At 38.2% G+C, this 24,016-nt stretch overlaps 1 protein-coding gene and 1 pseudogene across 1 annotated transcript in view; one reads left to right on the plus strand and one right to left on the minus strand.

The window, feature by feature from the left end:
* Positions 1–24,016, minus strand: part of LOC127639497 (DNA annealing helicase and endonuclease ZRANB3-like) — a 67,222-nt pseudogene that overhangs the window by 38,321 nt on the left and 4,885 nt on the right.
* LOC127639676 (R3H domain-containing protein 1-like) overlaps positions 22,956–24,016 on the plus strand; it is a 52,024-nt gene continuing 50,963 nt past the window's right edge. The window contains exon 1 of the mRNA XM_052121814.1: positions 22,956–23,081. The gene's annotated coding sequence lies outside the window, so the exon portion shown is untranslated. The remainder of the gene's footprint in view (positions 23,082–24,016) is intronic.

The raw sequence follows: 24,016 nt of genomic DNA on the forward strand, positions 1-24,016 counted from the left end.
GTACATTTTGGTACAGGCATCTTCACCAAATTTGTCTTGAACGTTCGAGTTTTATCATGTTAATGAGACATTTTCAAATGTGAGATTTAATTATGAATATTCTATATTTACTTGGAGCAGCTATCTGAATGATTGACAGGAGGTTGAATGAGTGTGTGTGTGCGGCAGTGTTTTCAACTTGATAAATTAATTTGTTCTCAGGGACCCTAGTGTGATTCACTGTCATTGAATTTCTCTGCTATAGATTTGAAAAGAATAAAATAACTTTCAGATGTTTCGAAGTGTCACACACACACACATGCACACACACAACTTCATTACATATTTTATGTCTGAGTTAACTCTGAAATGATACAAACGAAATAACTAAAGTAAATGGTCTGCACTTATAAAAAGGCTGTCGACTTCAATTATTATATGTGAAAATCACTTAAAACCTAGTTTAAAACGGGGCGGCTGTGGCTCAGGTGGTAGAGCGGGTCGGCCACTAATTACAGGGTTGGCGGTTTGATCCCCGGCCCACATGACTCCACATGCCGAAGTGTCCTTGGGCAAGACACTAAACCCCAAGTTGCTCCCAATAGCAGGCTAGCACCTTACATAGCAGCTCTGCTGTCATTGGTGTATGAATGTGTGTGTGAATGGGTGAATGAGTCACAGTGTAAAGCGCTTTGAATACCGCTAAGGTTAAAATGGCGCTATAAAAGTGCAGACCATTTACTATTTAGTTGTACCTTTTCTAAATAAATAAATGCAGGCCTGCTAAGCTTTCAATTGGATTGTGTATCAGAATGAACTGATCAGCATTAATGGCGCTTTTTATTATGGTGTTAATTTAATTCTATATTGTGCATTTATTTTACCCCAAAAAAGTTGATTTTCACTTGTAATGAGCGTTGCAGTATTTTTTGGCGTAGTAGCTCCAGGTTCCAGAGAGAGAGAGAGAGAGAGAGAGAGAGAGAGAGAGAGAGAGAGAGAGAGTGAGAGAGAGCATACATAACATATTAAACAATGTAACTGTACAACTTCCAAATGGAAACGAATGACAAATTAGTTCAGTTCTTACAAGTTTTGACCTTGGAACTTGTGTGCAATCATGAAACCGAGTTTACTGAAAATCCGTCAGCAGATTTCTGTTTATAGCTGGTGCGAAGCGAATACTCTGCAGATTAAAGCTGATTAAATCGGGTATTAAGTTCATAAAATGCAAATGTGTTTCCTCTAAGAGCATGTCTCAGAGTGCATGTTATGTTCTGTTAGTATAAACCACAGAGAGATTGTTTTGATGAATTGAGAAACACAGCGTCTTTAGTAGTCCAGCGAGTCCAAAGAGGAATTGGGGTAACAATTTAGGTTCAGAGCTCCATATTTAATTCAGTGCAAACAAAAGTGAGGCTGTGAGGTGTGCAACTAAAATCCATGGTTACACTTTATTTTACAGTGTCCTTATAACAGTGTAATTACACGTGTAAGTACTAAGTAATATTAATAGCATGTAATTACTATAGGTTTAGGGTTAGCTGCTTGTAATTATGCATAATGAACTGTTCCATGTCAAATGTGTAACAAGGACAAGTGTTGCTAAATCCATTTATTTGGGTCTCATTTATGAAACACCAGTAGAATGAATGTGTTAATCGTTTGTGAAAATGTAAATTGTGAACATTAAATTCAAAAGTGATGGTTTATGTAACCATTACAATTACAGAAATAGTTTTTGCACCCAAGAATGTTTTTGCGAACGTTATGAGGAATTTGTTGTGCTGGTAAGAATGGATTTCTATAGGTATTCGTTCTGCTCATTTGAATGGTTTTAGGAAATTTGCGCAGAAATTTTGCTCTGTTCGTAAAAATTATTTTTACGAGCTATCCACACATTGATTTGTCCTGCTTGTTTTGAATGGTTTTATAAACGACTTACACTCTACTTTATCCTACTAGTAAGAATACTTTTACAAATGATTTACACAGTAATTAGTTCTACCTCTAAGAATGGTTTAACACGGGGGCCTGGGCAGCTCAGCGAGTATTGTCGCGACTTCCAATCCAGGGTGTGCTGAGTGACTCCAGCCAGGTCTCCTAAGCAACCAAATTGGCCCGGTTGCTAGGGATGGTAGAGTCACATGCGGTGACCTCCTCGTGGTTGCGATCAGTGGTTCTCGCTCTCAATGGGGGCGAATAGTGGGGGAAGAATAGTTTTACGACAAAGTAATGGACTCTACTTGAAAGAATGGTTTAAACGGTAATTCGTCTTGCTTTTATCTTGCAGGAATACAAATTTGTTCAGATTTTTGTTCACTGGAAATTAGTACAGAGACACATTTTCAGTGTTTCATTAACAATCAACACACATGTACACAATTCAACATGTTGTACCGTCATGTTTGCGTTCAATTAAATACAGCGCTCAGCCTGACTAATGTCAAAAGGTATATTTTCTGGAGTTTTTTCCCACTAGGGGACATTAGTAGACAAACGTATTTTCAATTGCTTGGCCCACAATTAAAAATCCCACATATTGTTGTATCCTCACGTTTGCTTGCATCAAATGTAATGTGCCATCTACTGCAAGGTCTCTGATAGTTCCTATGACAATATACAGCAGTTAAACTCAGATTTCTTTGCTTTTTCGGTTGCAAAAATAAGAAGGAATCTATTCGTCAAACTTGCCAATGCACTAAAAATGGTCTGAAACTGGTAAGAGTGATTGAATGTTTGTGATGTAAAAGAAAAAAGAAAGGGAAAGGGACAGAGGGTGAAAAAGAGCGAAGTCAGGAGCGGAGCGAGACCAGGTGTGCAAGTAATATTTGTATCTTGCACAGAGTAATAACAGCAGAGATGATCACTGTGCTTTTGAGACTTTAGAAAGACAGAAAGAAAGGCTTCCTCACTTCTCATTCATAGCTCTAAAAATCACTTAAATCCCCTCATTTTTCCTATGTCACCCCTTGGCATCGATATCCAGCCATCTCACTAGGGGTCACTGGGTTATATAAACATCCACAGCAGCGTAATATCGAGCAAGGTGAACAGACCTGAAACACGATAAAATAAATCAGCTTACCCGCAAATGACAGAGACAACACCGGTGTCAAATTACTGGGCCGCACTGTATAAAAGGATAAACGTTGAAAATGATCTCTTTTTTGATTGATTAATTTAATTTAACTGCAAGCAGGTCATTAGACCAGCAAGACTGATAAATTCAAACTGTCACTTTACAAAAGAAATGAGAATGACTATAGATGTTTATTCGCAATGTAAACTAATCTGTCGCACAGGAACAAGAACTCTGTGGATAATTTGATAATCGGGTGATTTTACAGTGTGTACAATGGTAAAATAAATGATTTTAATAACTTAGTAATAACATTCAGGGGGAAACTTATCAAAACTTTTAGTTTATGATATTATCTCAATTGCAATTTTGGGTGACATGAGCGATGAGTGTAGGATGGGAAATAATTCAGCTAATGACAGGATCTCCTCCTGGTTTTGTTCAAACAAATCCACGCTGCATATTACCAAATGGCTTAATAAATCAAAGCAAATGACAAGCAGATTTGGAGGAAGCAGTACCTCCTCTGGTCTGCCCAGCACTGGGGTACCAGTTAGAAGGACATGCATGGCACGCATGGCATTCTGAATGATTGGCACCAGTACATTACTACGAGCTGCATTAAGGGGCTTCAGGTAATGGGATTCATCTACTATGACAATACCAATTCATTGTTTGTTCAGGGCCTCCAGCAGGGGGCGTGCGTCCATGGTGAGTAGCCCGTATCCAAGAATAGTCGCATTGCTAGTGCCAATACTCCTAGAAAAATAAACAAAGTGAAAACAATTATGACTTAAAATAAGTCAAGAGGTCGTAAAAGCATATGCAAATTTTACTCTCAAAATTGTGTAAAGATACTAGCCATATTTGGAAACAAAATGTACTTTTATACACAGTATTTACACATTATAAAATAAAGCTAATATTTCAGTTAAGATGAACTTATTAAAAATATTTAGTAACTTTTCCATCCAACCAGACTCTCTCTATGCTTATACAAATCTATCAAATTAGATTGTCTACAGCCGTGGCCAAAAGTATTGGCAGTGACATAAATGTTGTGTTTTGCAAAGTTTGCTGCTTCAGTATTTGTAGATTATTTTTTCACATGTTTCTATGGTATACTGGAAAACAATGATAAGCATTTCATAAGTTTGAAAGGCTTTTATTGGCAAAACATTCAATATATGCAAAGAGTCAATATGTACAGTGTTGACCCTTGTTCTTCATAACCTCTGCAATTCACTCTGGCATGCTGGATATCAGCTTCTGGGCCAAATCCTGACTGATGGAGATCCATTCTTGCCTTATTAGTGCTCAGAGTTGATCACAATTTGTGGGCTTCTGCTTGTCCACTCGCTTTTGAGGATTGACCACAGGTTCTCTATGGGATTAACAGCCGGGGAGTTGCCTGGCCACGGATCCAAAATTTCAATGTAATGATCTCCAAGCCACTTCATTATCAGTCTTGCCTTGTGATATGGTTCTCCATCATGCTGGAAAATGCACGGATCATCACCAAATTGCTCCTGGATCATTGGGAGAAGTTGCTCTTGCAGGACGTTTTGATACCATTCTTTATTCAAAAAGAATTGCAGAATTGTGAGAGAGCCCACTCCCTTGGATGAAAAGCAACCCCACACATGGATGGTCTCAGGATGCTTCACAGTAGGCACGACACAGGACTCATGGTAGCGTTCACTTTTTCTTCTCCGGACTATTGATTTTCCAGATGTCAAAACAGTCGGAAGGGGGATTCATAAGAGAAAATAACTTTGCACCAGTCTTCTGCTGTCCAATCCTTGTACTTCCTGCAGAATTTCAGTGTGTGCGCTTGATGTTTTTCTTGGAGAGAAGTGGCTTCTTTCCTGCCCTTCTTGACACCAGGCCATTGTCCAAAAGTCTCTCACACCAACCTGTTGCCAATATTGAGCTCTGCACTGGTGGTGACACGATTCCGTAGCTGACACCTCAGGAGGAGACGTCCTGGCGCTTGCTGGACACTCTGGGTTGTCCTGAAGCCTTCTTCACTGCAGTTGAACCTCTCTCCTTGAAGTTCTTGATGATCCGGTAAATGGTTATTTCAGGTGCAATATTCTTTGCAGAAATTTCCTTGCATGTGAGGCCATTTTGATGCAAGGCGCTGATGACTGCACGTCTTTCTTTAGAGGTAACCATTGCGAACAAGAACACAATGATCGGAAGCACTTCTTCCCTCCTTTTATAGCAAATAGTCTCCTCTTATAATCCAGTCAGAATGATAGAGTGATTTCACCTGACTAGTACTCGTTCACGCTTTCCCAGGTGCTGCGGATATGACTGGTGAAATGATGTTGGCTGGACATTTTTGTGCCAGGACCAAAAAACAGTGAAATTTGGGTTTTTGTGATAGTGATAAAGTTTTTTGGCCAATTAAGCTTTTTGCAATTATTTCAAATGCATCTGATCACACCACAACAATTGAAGCAGAAACATTTGCGAAACACAGAATGTATGTCACTGCCAATACTTTTGTCCATGGCTGTATGCTTCAAAAGTATTTAGAATACTTATAGCTGAAATGTATTTATTGGAAAGGGCAAAGAGGACTCAAGAGGTCATAAAAAATGTAGCCGCATAGTTAAGGCACTAGCTTCCTGTTACATTCCAACCATATGGTGAGAGGAAATAATGTTTGTTCCTTTTCTGCACTATAAGCCATTAGAGTGAATATATCATTCACCGCCCTGACAACCCTTCATCAAGCTCAGAGGGAGACGTTGCCGTGGTAACAACTTGAGGTCGACTCAATCCCGGGCCAGAATTCTCAGGGTAAACAGAGCAATTTGTGAGCCTCTTTTAGAAGCATCAATAACAGGCAAAAAGACAACATGAACCTGTGACTGCATGGGCTGTACAGTCTATCCCAACATCCTCTGTGGAAAATCAACCCTGGCTGTATCCCAAAATAAAGAAATGTATTATTCATTGAACACTCGTAGCTGTAAAAGGTGAAATAATTTAGGATTTGTTTAATATCTTTCTAAGATTTGATTGTGTCTGAGGTATAATGTGTAACATGCTATAATTCTGTAGTGTCTGAACAGGTGATGTTACGTTCTTTGAAGACATTTTTACAAGCTAAAAAAACAGAAAAAATCAGCAAGCACGATTTTAATAACTTTCTAAAGCAGCTCCTCATAAAAGCAAGACACAAAGAAAAAAATAAAATAAATCAAGAGATTTCTTCACAACTTTTCCTGAGGCATCTGCAAAGTCAAACTCAGTCATAAATTTCATGAATCAATTTCACCACTATGATTAAACTCAGACACAGTCTGAAAGAATCAATCTTTCATTTTGAGCAAAAATTATCTCGGTCACCAGTGAAGACAGACGTCCTCTTGTTTGGTCCACTGGACCTGAATGAATTACAAACTCATGTCCTCTTTCTTTTTGTCAGGGAATGCAAAACAAACGTACACGATCAATTTGTTAAGACACTTATCTGACATGATAAAACATCTCGGCCATTTAAGGTCAATCATGTACGCAAGTACGCAATCATGAATGCTTGGACAACACATTGCAAGAGCCTCTTGTATTGCTCTGGCGATGGCAAATGTCAATACTTAAGATGCCAGTGTTGTGGCAACACTGAGAATACAGTTTGTTCTTGGGTTGTGCTAGATATTGCCATCTGACAAATTTCGGAACGCAACAACGCACAAAATCACACGTGTAGCTAGAATCATTTGCGTTCATGTACATGCACGAAATGTTTCGGAGCAAACGGATGTTAGAACAACATTTACCAGAAGTTTTTGTGAAAATCTCAAAGAGAAAACCCAGTATAGCACCCCTTGTGGCAACACTGAGAATGCAATTTGTTCTTGTGTTGCATGAATATTGCCATCTAAAGAAATTTGGAACGCAACAATGCACAAAACTTGCATAGCTAGAATTGTTTATGTTCACATACTTGCACGGAGTACATTTCAGGCCTAAAGGATGTTCGAACAACATTTATCGTAATTTTTCATGGAAATATCAAAGAGAAAACTGACCCTAAAAAAAGATTGTTTAGTCTAATGCCCACAGTAGCGCTCCTTGTGGCAACATTAAGAATGCAAATTGTTCTTGTGTTGTGCTATGAATTTACATCTGACGAATTTCGGCAGAAGCATTTATGTTCACGTGCTTGCGTAAATGAGTATATTTTGGGGCATGACAGATGTTTGAACAACATTCACCAGATGTTTTTGCAAAATGTTTGCGATTGCCATTTTTAAGATTTTAATTGGATGTTTGAAGTCATTCAGATTTGACAAGATGAAGGGAAGGGTAGAGGATGACAGAATTTTCATTTTCGGGCAAAATATTGGGTCATGTTCTCATACATTGTGTTGGTCTTGCTTTCCACCAAGTTGAAGTCTCTAGGGTCGAGTTCAGGAATCCAGTTCTTTAGTCCTTTAATCTAGGGGTATCTCAGTGATGAAGGCACCACAATCAACAGGGGCCATTCCTGTATGTAGATATACGCCACAGAAATGGCCTGGATGGTCTTTCCTAAACTCATTTGTAGGTGAGTAAAGAAAACAATTACTGCCGTTAAAGTTAGTACAGTGGCCCCAAAATGTTTTTGGACTGTTAAGTCACACTTAAAATGTAGGAATAATTTGCAAATACAATGAAACATCTTATCAATCAAATTGGATTACAGGTGAGAAAAGCAAAATACACTTACCTCATCAGCAATCAGACACCTGTGAACAGAAATGAAAATGAATGAAGCATATTAAGCTAATGACTTCAATGTTCACTGACAATGACCTACCCATACACCAGAAGTGATCAAAATCAGTAGTCAGTCTCCATGTTAAGCTCTGAATAATTACCCTCTGAATCATGCTTTTAATTTCTTCCCAAAATCAATGTCCAGAGAGGCATATATTGATCCAGGCAATATTGTGAAAGGTGGGCTTCCCAGCCACTGCACATTGCTCAATATAATTTCCTGCACACCTGAACTCAATGGCCAATTTTGCACTGTTGGCCAATCAGCACCAAAAAATCCCAAATTAGATCCGTGTTGAGCCCTGCTGTGGCATCCAGGGGTTTATTCATTATAGTCACTCTTTTAGACCTGAATAATGAACTAATACTGTCCCATACTGAACACGCTGTTCCATTTACATTTAGCAGATGCTTTTGTACAAAGCAACTCACAAATGAGACACATAGCGAGCAATATGTCTTCCAAAGTTTAACAACATCTGCAGTATATGACTGCCAAGTTCTCAAAATGGCAGGAGTAGTAAAGATGCTAGCACAAAAGAAAGAGACAGTCAAGGATTTATTTATTTTTTCCTGTACATTAGGTGCAGGTTAAGTGCCGTTTAGTGTGGGTTGGTTAAGTGCTTGAGGAACAGATGTGTTTTCAGCTGGTTCTTGAATGTTGAGAAGGTAACAGCAGATTGTGTGGAGGTTGGAAGTTCATTCCACCACAGAGTTTGCAAAGAAAGTGAACGATCGTGAAATAGACTTTGAGATTCTTTGTAATAGGACCATCGGGCGTCGCTCATTCATAGACCGCAAAGAGCGAGTGATGCATAGACCTGAAGAAATAAACTGAAGTCAGAGGGAATGGTTTCATTGGCTGTCCTGAAAGCCAGAGTGAATTTGATGCAGGCAGCTACAGGTAGCCAGTGGAGTGCATTCTGGACCATCAGCAGTGGCCTAATTGCGTTAGCTAGAAGGCCAGCCAACAGAGCATTGCAGTAGTCCAGTCTTGAAATGACCAGAGCTTGGACTAGGAGTAGCATATTCAGGCAGGAAAGGTCTGGTTAACTGATGTTGTAAGTCGCAATTCTGCCAGACAGTGTGGTTGATGAGATGTGTGCAGTGAAATTAAGCTGGTCATTAACCACCACTCCCAGGTTCCGGGCTGTTCTGGTTGGTGGTAGTGTAGCTGAACCAAGATGAATGGTGAGGTTGTGGTCCACAGATGGGTTTGCTGGGATCTCGAGCTGAAGGTGTCGTTCCTTCATCCAGGACGAAATGTCCGAGACACGAGCTGAGACAGTAGGGTCAACAGGCTGGAACGACAGGTAGAGCTGCGTATCATCTGCGTAGCAGTGGTAGGAAAAGCCATGTGCCTCACAGCTTTTTTTACGCTGTTGCCCTAAATTCATTTTTACCTAACATCCTGAGGTCAGCATGTTGTATCTGAAAATATAAGCCACTCAGTTCCTAATCAGTGAAACAAAAAGAAGTTAAAGAAGCCATATTCTACACTTTTGTTGCGTTTTATTTTCCCCACCTAAAAAAAGTCGACTTAAATTAATACGTTGAAACAATTAGTTTTTTTGCACCAAAAACATTTTACATGGCCATTTTCCACCCTCTCTTTGACGAGTTTAAGGCTTTTAAGGCCTTTATACTGTATGTAAATGACCTCTGTTATAATTGGCTAACCTCTCAAGACAGCTGTAGTCCGCTAGTAGCGCTAAACAGAGCAACTTGTCGCTAGAGGTGGGCATTTTCGAGTAATTTGGAAGTTGAGTACTCTAGGGCTGAAACTATTAGTCAACATTATCAACAATGTCGACAGTAAAAACACATTTTCTTTTCGAATAGTTGTTTGATCTCATTTAACGTAACATGAGATCATATGAAACTTATGATTGCACCAGGGGAGCACTTCAGCTCACGCCTGACTGAGGAGAGGAAAATAACTGCTCACAGACCAGATGCACTCCAAACTTTCCAAACAGCTTTAGGTGATATAGATCGCAACGTATGAGGGAAATGTAAAATAAGTAAAGACAGAAGCACTCTCATTGTGAAATAAGGCAGAGCTGGAGTTACCGTTTCACTTAAGCAAATCTTGCATGTCAGAATGTCTTTAAAGGAAACACCCCGGCATTATATCTTTAATGCATCCTTTATTAAAGTTAAAATAATAAGGAAGCAAGTCATATATAGAAGTACAAACTCTACTAGAAACTGGCATTTCTCTGTGCGGTTAGCGCCGCTTCTATGAGTCATGTGAAGTGACCCTATCTAAGGGGGAGAGATTGAAACTGCATCCCGGCTGATGCACACCAGCGTGGGGAAGCTCTACAAATATAGAGTATATAAATATCTAAAACTCTTTTAAAACAACATACATTTAATTTAGGAGCTCTACTGCAGAAGAAAGATTTATCTGAGAATGTTGAATATAATATAAAAAATGTAAATACCAAAATATCCTTAATAATAGAGATGCATTCACCTGAGAAGCAGCATATAAGTTTGTAAAGGGGTTAATGGAAAGGAAGAGGCGAGAACCGGCTTGAGAATATAAATAATATCTTAATAAAAACTTAAAAAGACAAACACACAAACACAGGTGTCGGACAGCTGCCCGTAAATCTCTCTCTCTGTCCCACTGCAGTCTCCAGTCGGCCTTTATCCCTCTCCGAGGCTTGATTAGCCTGCCCCGCCCCTGGCAGCGGTAACCATTCCAGGCGGTTGGTTGGGAGCCCCTCCTCCTCTCGCGGTCCGTGGTCGGGTTCCTCCATCCTCCGGTGGATGGCCACGGATGCCCCTTTCGGGTGAATGGTAGCGGCGAGAAATCCACTACGGCGCATTCCTCCTCCTTCCCGGATTTCGGCACAAAAAACAAAAACAAATATATATATACAAACAAACAGGTCTAACAAGCTTCCGTGTTTCTCTCACTGCTGGGTCTGAGATCTTCATCCATTGGTTTGCATGACTACAACAATATTGCACTTCTAAACCATGAACAGACGTCAACATTTATACTGAAAAATGACTTAACTTTGCATTGTATCTCACTAAGTATGGCCTAAGAAGACGATTAGGAGTATACCTACAAAGTACATCATACTCCCTTATTACAAAAAAAGCCAAAAAATAATGTTTTCTGTGATATTTACCCTTCAAAATGAAGGGCCTTCTATACTTTACCTCTATTTCCTAGTGTTTAATGTATGATATCTCTACCAGCACCTCCTTTAAGTTTCCTTGAATATTGCATGATGACACATGCAAATAAATATACTAAAACAGCCTACAACATTTGTTTCCTGGTGAAACCACTAAGGAAACAAAACATCAAGAGTTTTTTCATTCCTGAAATGTCACTGTGCTCCCCGAGTTGCCCGTCTCCATTGTTCAAACAGCGGATCTACTCATTAGAGGGAGATGTTAGCTCTTTTTTAGCATCCTTTATTCTTTTTTTAAAAGTAATGCTGTGAGACACTGATCTTCTGCGGATTCTTTCAGGGGAAAGAATTTAATTGCTAGTGCGTCAGGCAATGTGCAAGGATTTACTGGGAACAAATGAAGCGGATACATGCAGAGCCACAAATAAAAAATTTCCCCCATTTTGTTTTTTATTAATTTATTTATGCAGGATTTTTTTCCTTCTTCGTTTTTTGTTTTATTGTTAATGTGGCTTCATTCTGGATTCCAACAACACCTCGGTTGGTGATGACGTACACGATGGTCAATATAAACATGCATGACATTGATGCATTCAGCTAATGTTACTCTATATAATGCTAATATGTTGTTCTGTTCCTAAAATTGTATTTCCATACAGTACTAGACATTAATAATATCTAGGATGCTTTCTAAAGAATTGTAGGAGTAGGTATAAATAGTCTCAGAACAATGGCATATTGTACTGTACAAGATGCTAAAGCAGCAAAATGTATTTTTACAATTTTAGAAGCAAATCCTCCTTCGTCTTTTATTTTTTTCTGTTGATACGAACAAAAAGTGGACATAATACCAAGGTGATGCCATGTTGTTGTTTATTTTATTTTTTTACAATTTACCATGGAACCACCACAGTTCAATGTAACATTGTGTATTGGTATTAACATTGGTGTTCTTTGAAGTTCCTTAAATTGCCATTTAATGACCATCCTATATGAATGATTATCATTTCATTGCCACTATTTGTATTAGAAGTATGTGCCATGGTACTACAATCACAGCACCATGAAAATCCACTGTACTTTTAGTTTAGGTAATAAAAAAATACAAATAAGATAATATAGAGCTGTTTCTCTATCGATAGCAGCATAAAGTGACCTCTTGAAATGTCTATGAGAGTCACAAACAAAGATAAAGAGGTAGAGAGAGAGAGAGAGAGAGAGAGAGAGAGCTATGATAGTCTCTTCATCTTGTTTTCTCCTCCCTCTGTGTGAAAGGATGATTAACAGCCTCTGTTCTGCCAGTGGTTTTTTTTTCCCACCTTCAAATTGTTGGAGCACTTGCTGGCATTGTGTAATGCGCTCTCACACGCCGAAGTGCCACTCAGGTGTGTGTGTGTGTGTGTGTGTGTGTGTGGTGTTCCGCCACACATTAATCACTGTTCTTTAAATAACGCTGCTTGCAACAGACACACCGCAATGTTCTGAAGAGGGCTCTGTCGATTTGCCTGACAACAGCACCAAGAACATCGTTCTTGTATTTTCAGACCTGTATGACTTTCTTTTCTCACAGCCCATTACAAAACACAACACTGGAGTTATTTTTTTGTCAAGTACAGTGCTGCACAGCTGATCATCACAGTATTAATGATATTTATTTTTAGTACAACAGTACTCTTTTGAGAAACTGCTTACATATAAATGTAATTATTATTGATATATTATTATTTTTAATAATATTACTATAATTTATGAACACTACATTTCACTATACACTAAATGTATAATACAGATAAAGTACAGAAATATATTACTGTTGCAATTTCTTCAATTTAACTCGTCTACTTAAACTGAGCTTTTATTTTGCCGGAAAACCGCACTTTTAGTTTGTATGTTTTTGGCAACAGCTTTTCACTTCCGAATGAGCAGTTCACTATATATGGCTTAGTGTGCTTATTAAGCCACAAAAGGCTGAGATTGAATTATATAAATAAATGGCCTGCATGTGGTGTGTGCTTGATAGTGAAGAAATACTCTGCTCTTTGTCATCTACACACACATTTGTGATGTTTATGATGCAGTGTTGTCAGCGCATGAGCAGCTGACTTCACACATTCACTTTAAAGCATGCAGCACAAGCAGACTGTATACTTATTTAATGAAATCTCAGCCTTTTGTGGATTCATTTTCATACTAGCACATATCATCATTTTACTTTGATTAATTAGCATTAATACATTCATAATCCCCCCAAAAAGTCAAATTCCATGATATTTCATGTTTTATAGTTAATTCCGTTTTTATGACTGGATGATTCCGTCCATGTTTTCCACATTGCGGAAATCATTGGGCCTTGGTGACTGAGTCATACAGGTTTGAAAAATGAGGGTGAATAAATTATAACAGAATTTTCATTTTTTTGGAGAACTATTCTTTTAACATTCTGGATGGTCATTTTGAATGGTCTCGCAATTAATGAAGTGAAAATGTAGGGTTGCGCAATTAATCAAATAAATAATCAAGATTATTGCTGCACCGATAAACTTAACATTTAGAGTAGGTCTACTGGTGTTGCATAAAAATTTGGTATTTACAAATATTCAGCATTGGAATCAATTGACAGAATTGTCATTTTTGCTCGAACTACCCCTTTAATATCCTGGACAATAATCATGAACCATCTCGCAATTAATGAAGTGAAAACGTTGGGCTGCACAATTAATCATAATCGCATTACGGTTTTGCATTTACAAACATTTATGCAGCGGATGAGCTTTGTTACCAATCAGACATTTACGTTGAGCAAATTAACACAATGGCGTATCGCAGTCAGTTCAATGAGTCCATCAGTAATGGCAAACAATCCAAGTCAATGAAATTTAAGCAGTCATATGTAGTTGGTTGATGGTGGCCAACGAAACGGAGCACTAAATTAGCTTACACTCAAAAAGAAAATGTAGCTGCAAAATTTTTTTTTCCTAATTTGAAAATATTCCCGGAACGTCTATTCACGGAAACAAGACCTCATCGTTGCTTCGAACTGAGCTACAGGAGCCATTTTTAAGACCAAGTTTCACCAAGTTATCAAATACCTATATTTAAAATATCTCGATGTTCAAATAAGCACTGTGATGCAAACAAACGTTGCTAACGAGCGATGTTTAAGCAGTTGCTCAAGCACTTTGGTGTACAGTGGCCAATGAAAAGGAGCACTAAAAACATACTTGCACTCAAAAAGAAGATTAAGCTGCAAAACAATGCTGACTGTAATTTGGCAATATTCCCAGGAACGTTGTGTTTGCGAATGCATGACCTCGTCATTGCTAGCGCCAAACAAATTAAGCTATAGGAATCCCGCATATCGTGCCATGAAATTTCCATTGTTGAGGCAGTTAAAATTTATCAAAAGTTACCAAATAGTAATAAATAAAAAGTTAAAATTTCCAAAATGTGCTGCACTCCACAAATGATCCTAACGAGCAATGTTTATGCATTTCATGATTTTTCACTTCAATTCGCGGTGGCCAACAAAAACGAGTGCTGAAGAAACATTAGCTTGCACATGAAAATGACCTTTAGCAGCGAAAAACGTAGATCAAAATTTGGTAATATTCAAAACATTGTGTTTTCCCGAATACATGACCTGATCGTTGCTAGCGCCATTGACTATGAATTTAGCTACAGGAACCCTGCGTCTTATGCCATGAACGTAATGCCTAAAATGATCAAAAGTTACCAAATACCAAAAAATTTTCAATTTTCAAAATAAATGTCTGTTCTACGCTGTTGCACTCATTTTAGCTGTTTTTAAATGTAAGAATGCGCTCTATGTGAACACTTATCCATTCACACCCATCAAGTCGTTAGAGCTAAAAAAAAATTGGGCTGAGTCAAACCAATATGGCTAGCAAATTCTACTTAATCTGCACTAATTTGCTTTGTTATTTCAATAGCGTTACAAGTGTAATATTGAATTATCTCTTAATCTTCCCCCATGCCTTCATTTGCACCTCTGATGCAATTATAAATGGGCGTCCAATACACTCCTTTGCCATCTTCCATCTCGGATCAATAGCTATCGATTGGCTCAGTCATGATGCTCAATATGGAGACAGAGATCGTTTAGCTCCTGTGCGTCACATAATGGCCCGTGGTGTAGTGGTTTGATTGTTGGTTCAGAGTTCAGGGCTCATTAAACTGCAGTTATTGTGTCAGCACGCCGTATGCTAATCTGCCCTTGCGTACCGTTTCATCACCCGATATGATGAATTACTGTTTAGTTGTAGTCCATACGCTGGTACATTATGACTTTATTAGCTTCTTTAATGCAGAATGAGTGTTCTGGGAGTTAGTATAGAGTTGATAAACGTGGGTTTCTTGTTTTTGTAATGAACGAAGTGTAAAAGTAGCATTCATCCTGCAACAACAGGCTATGTTGGCTGTTCCATGGAAAAAACAACATTTTTAAACATGAGACAACAGTTATATATAGCAGCCCTGCTGGAAAATAAACGGCTTAAACCAGCCTTATTACGATTTTGCCATGGCAACAACAACATACCGTTGCTATTTTAGCAGAAACTATGGTTACCGTGGTTCATTTTGGTCATCCATATCATTAGATATTTCAAGATGTTCAAGTAAGGTTTTTATCAAGTAATGACTGGTGTTCACCATTTGTGCTTTCAAGATACGAAAGCAGCCATGGGTATCTGTCTTCTCGACTTGTAACAAGTCACTGATGAAATCTTGCTATAAGCAGTACAGTGCTGCTCTAAAACACTGCATAATTTGAACAAGTATGGTGTCTCAGTGTGTAGTTTGGCTGTGTTTTAACCAAAAAAAAAAAGCAATTCCGCTTCAGGGGGATTATCGAATTGCAGAGAGAGAGAAAGAGAGAGGTGGGAGATAAAGGGAGAGAAAAAAAACGGAAATCGATGGTTTAGAAAACACCAAGTGGTTGTATTCTATTACATGAGAGGCACAGAGGCATATCTACTTCAACCGCAAGGTAAAGATTCACAGATTAAACGAAACCGACTCTCTAAACTTGTAAACAAACAAACAAACATACTGCAGACTACTTCTTGACTGCCTCGGCTTTACAGGTTTGTTTAACTTGGTTGCAATAAACACAACTGTATGCAATTAAGTTAGTTGAAGCTAAATAAAGTGTGCAATTTCTGCGCAACTAGCCTCACCAAAGGAAATTGGAAAAATTATGATTGTTTTAAAAATGTTTCCCAAACATTTGGTATTCAGCAATAAGGTATAACGCAATAATTAACATAAACGGTTATGTTAATATAGACACTTCAAAATTAAGTTCCAATTTTTTTAAGATAACCAATATTGTGTCACGTGTGTTATAAAAGCTTACCTTCATGGATGTTTAACTAGGATGCCTGAAGTTTTTCTACAAAACTCGCTGTGGTGACTCTAGGGCTGTGCATGAGTAATCAATTAATAGAGTCCATTAACATGTGAGTGACTGCACTTTTGTTTGTGGTCATTTTTGAATCTAGATGTTTATGCATAGTGCTAAGGAAAATGGGTTCAAGGGTTGAACTTAAATGCTAAACTTCAAGTAATCAATTAATAGGTTTTTATGTGTTAGCATACTCGACTACAAAATTGCTTGAAATGCCCATTACTCGGTGACACATACGTGCAATATTCCTCACATTAAGAAATCAGAACTAAAATATACAAATATTGATTAATTACATTTTCTTTTTTATTTGTATTTAACTATAAATTCAATTTCTTCAAATTTGTCATGGCTTCGGTTTATTCTGTTGTTTTGTTTTTCTCTCTCCCTCATGTCTCGCAGGCGGAGATCAGTGTTTCCATGGGAACATTGATTGTTCACGGGGAAGCGCTGATCATGCCGCTGATTAACGTGCTAGCTACAACTGTTCCACTCTGATTGCACTCCCTACTTAATCCTTGTGTGCCCTCACAGTCTTCCCTACATTATTGCTTGTGCTGTCAAGCGGCGAACCTTGCTCTCTTTGTCTAGTTGGTGCTGTTTCGTGTATCTGTTGGTTGCTTGTCTCTGCCCGTGTGTCAGGAACCGTGTTACCTTCCAGTTTGCGGTACGCCTGTCCTCACCGCCCACGAATCGCCAGTGTAGGATTCCTCGTCTCTGCTTAGGTGTCAGGAATACGACTGCCCTCCATCGCCCGGGCTTTGTTCTCTACACCACACCATGCTTCCACGCAAACTTCTGCTCCTGACTTCCACAGCGCATACACCTCTGCATGCCCTCTGCAGCCACTGCTGGGAATCTAATACTTTACCAGCACAGTTTATGTTGGCATTTTTTGTTAATAAATCCTTTGAACTGTTCTTCTGCAATTGGGTCTCCATCTCATTCTTGCTTTGACAAACTTGTCATTAAGAACAACAGTAAAATTGGTCAACCTGTTTCGCAATGACACTGTAAAAACATAAAAAAATCTTGTTTGTTATAGTTTAGTGAATTTTTTCTCACAATATACTCTAAATGGACCGATCATTGGCATTAACCTAACATTAAACTTCGATGTAGGAGGACAAGAATGTTAGTCAAAGTTGAATGAACACAAGGAAATTTAAGTTTAAGTTATTTTTTTACCTTTCAGCATCAACGATGCTCCGAAAATCTAGTTTGTGTTAATCAGGCTTAATTTTTTCATAAATCCGACAAGTTGAATATGGAAAGTAAACAGTAACTAGCCACCTTAATTTCCCATGATAAAAACAAACAAACAGAAACGTGGATGTTTACTGGTGATGACTCAAAGCCATGTGGACACCTGTCCCGGTTCATTAGACAGTAGGTGGAGAGTCTCCACACGGATAAAGCAATTACAGTAGAGGATTTCTCGGGTTATTGGCTGGAGTGGAGATTACATATTTAATTAGAGAGCAATTATCTGGGCCCATAATCCACATACTAACTGATTAGCAGGATCAAAGCGCGACACAAGGGGAAATTAATTGCAAAATTAAATTTGACAACAAAAACAAAGGACAAACTGCAAGTCCGATAGTACAAAATTGAAGGATGCAGTGTTTTAGACGTGTAGAGGAGGATTTATAAGATGACTATGTAATCAAAACTTTCTTTCAGACTTCTCTTTCTTCCGTGATGAAACATTTTAAAACTTCTCACAGCTTTTTATAATGAAATATCTCATGGTGCATTGGTATGCTAACATACACCGATCAGCCATTAAAACCCCCTGTCTAATACCGTGTATTTCACCCTCATGCCGCCAAAACAGCTCTGACTCGTTGAGGCATGGACTCCACAAAACCTCTGAAGGTCTCCTATAGTATCTGGCACCAAGACATTAGCAGCAGATTGCGAGGTGGGGCCTCCATGGGTCGGACTTGTTGGTCCAGCACATCCCATAGATGCTCAATCAGATTGAGATCTGGGGAATTTGGACGCCAATTCAACACCTTGAACTCTTTGTCATGTTCCTCAAGCCATTCCTGTGCTCATTATCCTGCTGAAAGAGGCCACTGCCATCAGGGAATACCGTTGCCATGAAGGGGTGTACGTGGTCTGCAACAATCTTTAGGAAAGTGGTACGTTTCAAAGTAACATCCACCTGAATGCCAGGACCTAACACTGCCTCTGCTGGCCTGTCTTCTTCCCATGGTGCATCCAGCTGCCATTTCTTCCCCAGGTAAATGACGCACATGCACCCGGCCGTCCACATGATCTAAAAGCATACATGATTCATCAGACTAGGCCACCTACTTCCATTGCTCCATGGTCCAGTTCTGATGCTCACGTGCCCATTGTTGGCACTTCCGGTGGTGGACAGGGGTCAGCATGGGCACTCTGACCAGTCGCAGCAAGCTGCGATGCACTGTGTGTTCTAACACATTTCTATCATGGCCAGCATTAAGTTATTCAGCAATTTGGGACTGGACCAGATGGGCTAGCCTTCGCTCCCCAAGCACATCAATGAGCCTTGGGCACCATGACCCACCTGTTGTCCTTCCTTGGACCACTTTTGGTAGGTACTAACCACTGCATACTGGGAACACCCCACAAGACCTGCTGTTTTGAAGATGCTCTGACCCAATCGTCTAGCATCACAAATTAGCCCTCAGATCAAAGTCACTCAGATCCTTACCCTTGCCCATTTTTCCTGCTTCAACACATGAAATTCAAGAACTGACTGTTCATTTGCTGCCTAATATATCCCACCCCTAGACAGGTGCCATTGTAACGAGATAAACAAGTTATTCACTTCACCTGCCAGTGGTTTTAATGTTGTGGCTGATCAGTGTATGTGTATTTATTCTGATTTCTTTTAAGGAAATGTTTACACCATTCTCAGGACATCAAACCTGAAAAGTCAAAAATAATATCCATAAATAATTATTATTTTTTTAATTAATTTATTGTTCAACATTTTCCAAGAGTAGCTGGCAACTCTAGTTAAAGAGGAAATTAGTGCCAGATGATTAAACACAGTCAGACTTGATTACAGTCAATATACAGCTTTATTCATTCAACCCCTCACACAGAATCAAGACACCAGCACTAAAATTCAACAAATACATAATGGAGTGGTGGTGGTGTAGTGGTCTAAGCACATAACTGGTAATCTGGGTATCAGAAGGACGCTGGTTCGCACCCCACAGCCACCAACATTGTGTCCTTGAGCAAGGCACTTAACTCCAGGTTGCTCCGGGGGGATTGTCCCTGTAATAAGGGCTCTGTAAGTCGCTTTGGATAAAATCGTCTGCCAAATGCATAAATGTAAATGTAAACATAATGACATGGAAATTACTGAAAAGATCATGAATTAGAACTGCCGGTGATTGGTTGGAAATTACAGCTGATGTCAAAACAATAACTAGTCAAAACAATTTGTAATGTTTTTAGAATAATCTCATTATAGGCCTATTTAAGTCATAATGTTTTGAGAATAAAGACAAAATTACAGGAATAATTTTGCAGCACTATGATTTTTTGCACAATTTTTTCCCCATTAAAAAAGTTTACCTCCTAAAGAAATGAACTGTAATTTTGAAACATATGTATAAAATCATGAACACTCGCATGAAATGAAGACTCTAGTCCTATCAGTAACCTTATAAAGCTGTTTTATTCTACAGGGGGCGGGGTCGCCATCATGGGGGCTGCCATTTTAGAATCACATGATCAGCTGAACACTACTCGCTTAATCTCAGTAACCCTTTTGTTATTGGACACTTTCACTCTTGGATTAAATTAATCATGTCTGATTGTGAATAGTGAATTTCTACAATGGCATCTGAAAACTATTGATTTTGAATGATGCTGCATCCACACCACTAGGTGTCACTGTAAGTTCAAGATGACACAAACAAAAATGTACTGTTAGTTTTAAGAAATTAAAATAGTTTCTGTTCGATACATACAGGAAAGGGTGTACAATTTTATTGTGCATGTAATTTTAATGTGCAAGTTATTGAAATGTTTGCAAAGGCAAGAATCATTATTATTATTATTGTTCATACTAAGAACTGAACAAACCCCACACCCAAAGTATTCTGTTTTAGCATGCAACTTGTCCCGTACTGTTTGTCCTACAGAGATAAATGATATGGCACATGATGAGGCTTATTGTTGTGCTAGTACATCTCTAAGCAATCAGACTTACGATTTTTGCTCAGGCAGTGGCTGAAACAATGTCATAGACTTACACTGAAGGAGGAAGCCAAGCAATATCTAGGAACCAGAATATCATAGACTTGTAGAGCAACTTTAAAATGAAGATATGCCAGTAATTGGCAATTTTGTGTTCTCTCACTTAAATAAAGGTCAAACCAAAAACAGGACATTTGTAACTACATCTATCCCATCAGCCACTGTGACTCACAAAGATTCCTGTGGGATTCTATAATATGCGTCCAGCTGAATGTCTGCCTAATTAAGTGACTGACCCTGTTCACACCAAACAGAGCACTGTGTGTCTTATCATTGATCCGAGACCCACCACAGCGTCTACTAAATGACCCGTCTGACCCAGAGCTACAAAGAGCATTGACTGACAGAGAGCTTGAGTAAATTAGATTCTCCCTTGCTTTAATCAGGCACAGATTAAGAAACAACTACACACTGCACAGACAGACAGACAGACAAACATTTATATACAGTACATATGAACATTGTGATATGTTATTTTGTTTAACTTTCGTTAAACTATGGATTGATATGTTTTATTATTATTTATCTGCTTTGGCAAAACTATATTGTTTACAGTCATGCCAGTAAAGCCCGTTTGAATTCAATTTAATTAAATAGGCAGATAGACAGACAGAAAAACAGATATATAGACACACAGACAGAAAGAGAGAAAAGACAGACAGACAGATAGATAGATAGATAGATAGATAGATAGATAGATAGACAGACAGACATAGATAGATAGATAGATAAATAAATAGATAGATAGATAGATAGATACATACACAGACAGAGATAGATAGAAACGTCTGAAAGACAGACACACAGATGATAGACAGATAGACAGACAGACAGACAGAAAATACAGTAAGACAGACACGTAGATAGATAGATAGATAGATAGATAGACAGACAGACAGACAGACCAATAGATAAAAGACAGACTGCCAGACAGACTAAATAAAACAATATATAGACAGATAGATGGATGGATGGATGGAAAAGTACTATTAAAAATATAGAAACTAACCATCCATCCCTTGATAGAGCAAAACAGACCACCTCTCTCTGGAAGGGCATCAGTTTTTCCTGCAGTTTCTTTGGAAGAAAATGGAGTTCTGTGCATCCTTGCGATGGAGAGAAGCTGGCCTTTCCTCATTCTTTTGCCTTCATTTACAATTCTGTAATAAAGAAGAAAGAAAAAAGTATAATATGATCATTTTTAGATATAATACTGGTCTAGTCTAATGCATGTTGCACAATAGCAAAACACAATAAATGCATGGATGCGCATAGAGCATTTTCAATAAAACTCTAATAAGTCATTACTAATGCAGTTAAAGCACACTCACCATATGAGGATTGTGGAAGCAAATAATTTCATAAGTCCTGCAACCATGTTTTGACATTTCGCGGCTATACAGTCATTGACGTCATATATGCACGCTATATCCGCGCGACGCGTGGCTTTTAAAAATGTAAATTGTGATTTTTATTGTGTATCATTGCTAGTATGTTGAAGTGCAAGATATGCAACTGGAACAGTGTATTCCACAACAAGTGTTAAATTGGGGACGTTAGGTATTTTTAAACGTGTTTATTTTTTAAAGGTTATGGGGCCTCATTGCTCTCATCTTTCGGCGGGCGGCACACGTTTATTTTTACGAAATGTAATTAGTAATAATAAATGCCTCTCACTGGGCTTCTTTCACCCGTCTCTGGGTCTTAGAAATGTAAACAAAACCTAGAGCGGAAAAGACGCTGGAACAATGGGCGTAACTTCCGGTACGAGAAACTTGATCAGCGATTGGATAAACTCGTATCACGTGACATAAAAGTATTTTTCAGATCGCAGAGCTTCGGTATTAAACTTGTATTTATATGTAATTTATATAACCTGTTATTTATTTATTTATTTAAATGTTATTTATTTTTTGTACATTACTACATGTATTATTTATATTGTAATTATGGTATTACTATTGTTATTTTTGTATGTATACTAATATATACTAGTACTAATGTATACTATTATTTTTTACATAAGATAATTTTCTTATAAAAAATAAACTGTAATAAAATATATATTTGAGCCAATTCCATATTAAAGTTTCTGTTATGAAGCTATTATATATATATATATATTGTTTCTTACTCTATGCGTATTTGCCCACCAAAAATGTTGAGATGTTTGTGTTCAGTCTTCTTTTTAGGGCCACGCTGCGCAATCTATAGGTTAAATGTTGCAATTGCATATGATTGAAACGTATTTTTTCTTCCAGGTGTTTGTGTATTTCGTCTTTAGTGCCGCTGACAGACCGAAAGCTTCGACTGGAGCCTTAGCATCCATTAAACGAATAATTTGTCCACATTTCTCCAAATATTTACACTCAGATCTGTACCAGAGGTAAGCTAATAGCACATTTACCTTCCTTAACCGCTTAAATATCATGATATTTGGTGTTATTCTGGTGAATGTAAGTGATCTGGAAGAGCTATCCATGTTTAATATCACTTAGCCTAACCATGTGTGTTAGCACACCTCAGTGTTTTAGTCTTATTTTATGTATTTGAAACAAAATTTCAGCCTTTGATGACAGACAATTTGTATATTTAATGTCAAAGAGTGTTTTACAAACGCTGTTTAGATGCTCATATTTATAAAATAAATGTGCTAATTGATCTATATGAGGGCCATGGAGAGTCCAGACACTAAAGAGTAAACAAGCATGCAGCTGAATAAACCAGAGACACGTTCGTGCTTTGAAGTGGTTTATGATTATTTAATCTGAATGCACTTCTGTTGGGATTAATTGGGTTGAAAGTTGTTTTGCGTAGGTTGGTTTAAAAATCAAGGCTTCATTCATCAGGGCCTGTCCTGGAGATCTAACCACCAGAAGTAGATTTGTCAAAAATATGACTGTGTTTATGTTATTAAATAAGATGTTCTTTGTGTATGTTATCTTATCGTTGCCACTGAACTAAAAGGTCTGACTAATAGGTGTTTTATGCTTGTGCATTTACGAATATGCTCACGATTTGTGCTATTTGAAATGTGGAATATATCTGTGATTGTGTCTATATTGGACAATTGTGACAATTATCGGTATGACTAGGCCGATATTACAAGCAGATAATGACAGGGCTTTTTAAAATTTTAAATAGTGGTTGATTCTAGTTAAAACAGAAATTGTGTATTATCCATGCACAGGACTACTGTTAGGAAGACAACAGATGCTTATAATTGGCCAAATGGGCACGCTGTCGGCAGATATTCTCAACATGGAGAAATATTCAAACAGTAATCAAACCTTTTTTATTTACAGCATGCAAAAGAGTGTG

This window comes from Xyrauchen texanus, chromosome 48, assembly GCF_025860055.1.
Source record: "Xyrauchen texanus isolate HMW12.3.18 chromosome 48, RBS_HiC_50CHRs, whole genome shotgun sequence".
NCBI classification, from domain to species: domain Eukaryota; kingdom Metazoa; phylum Chordata; class Actinopteri; order Cypriniformes; family Catostomidae; genus Xyrauchen; species Xyrauchen texanus.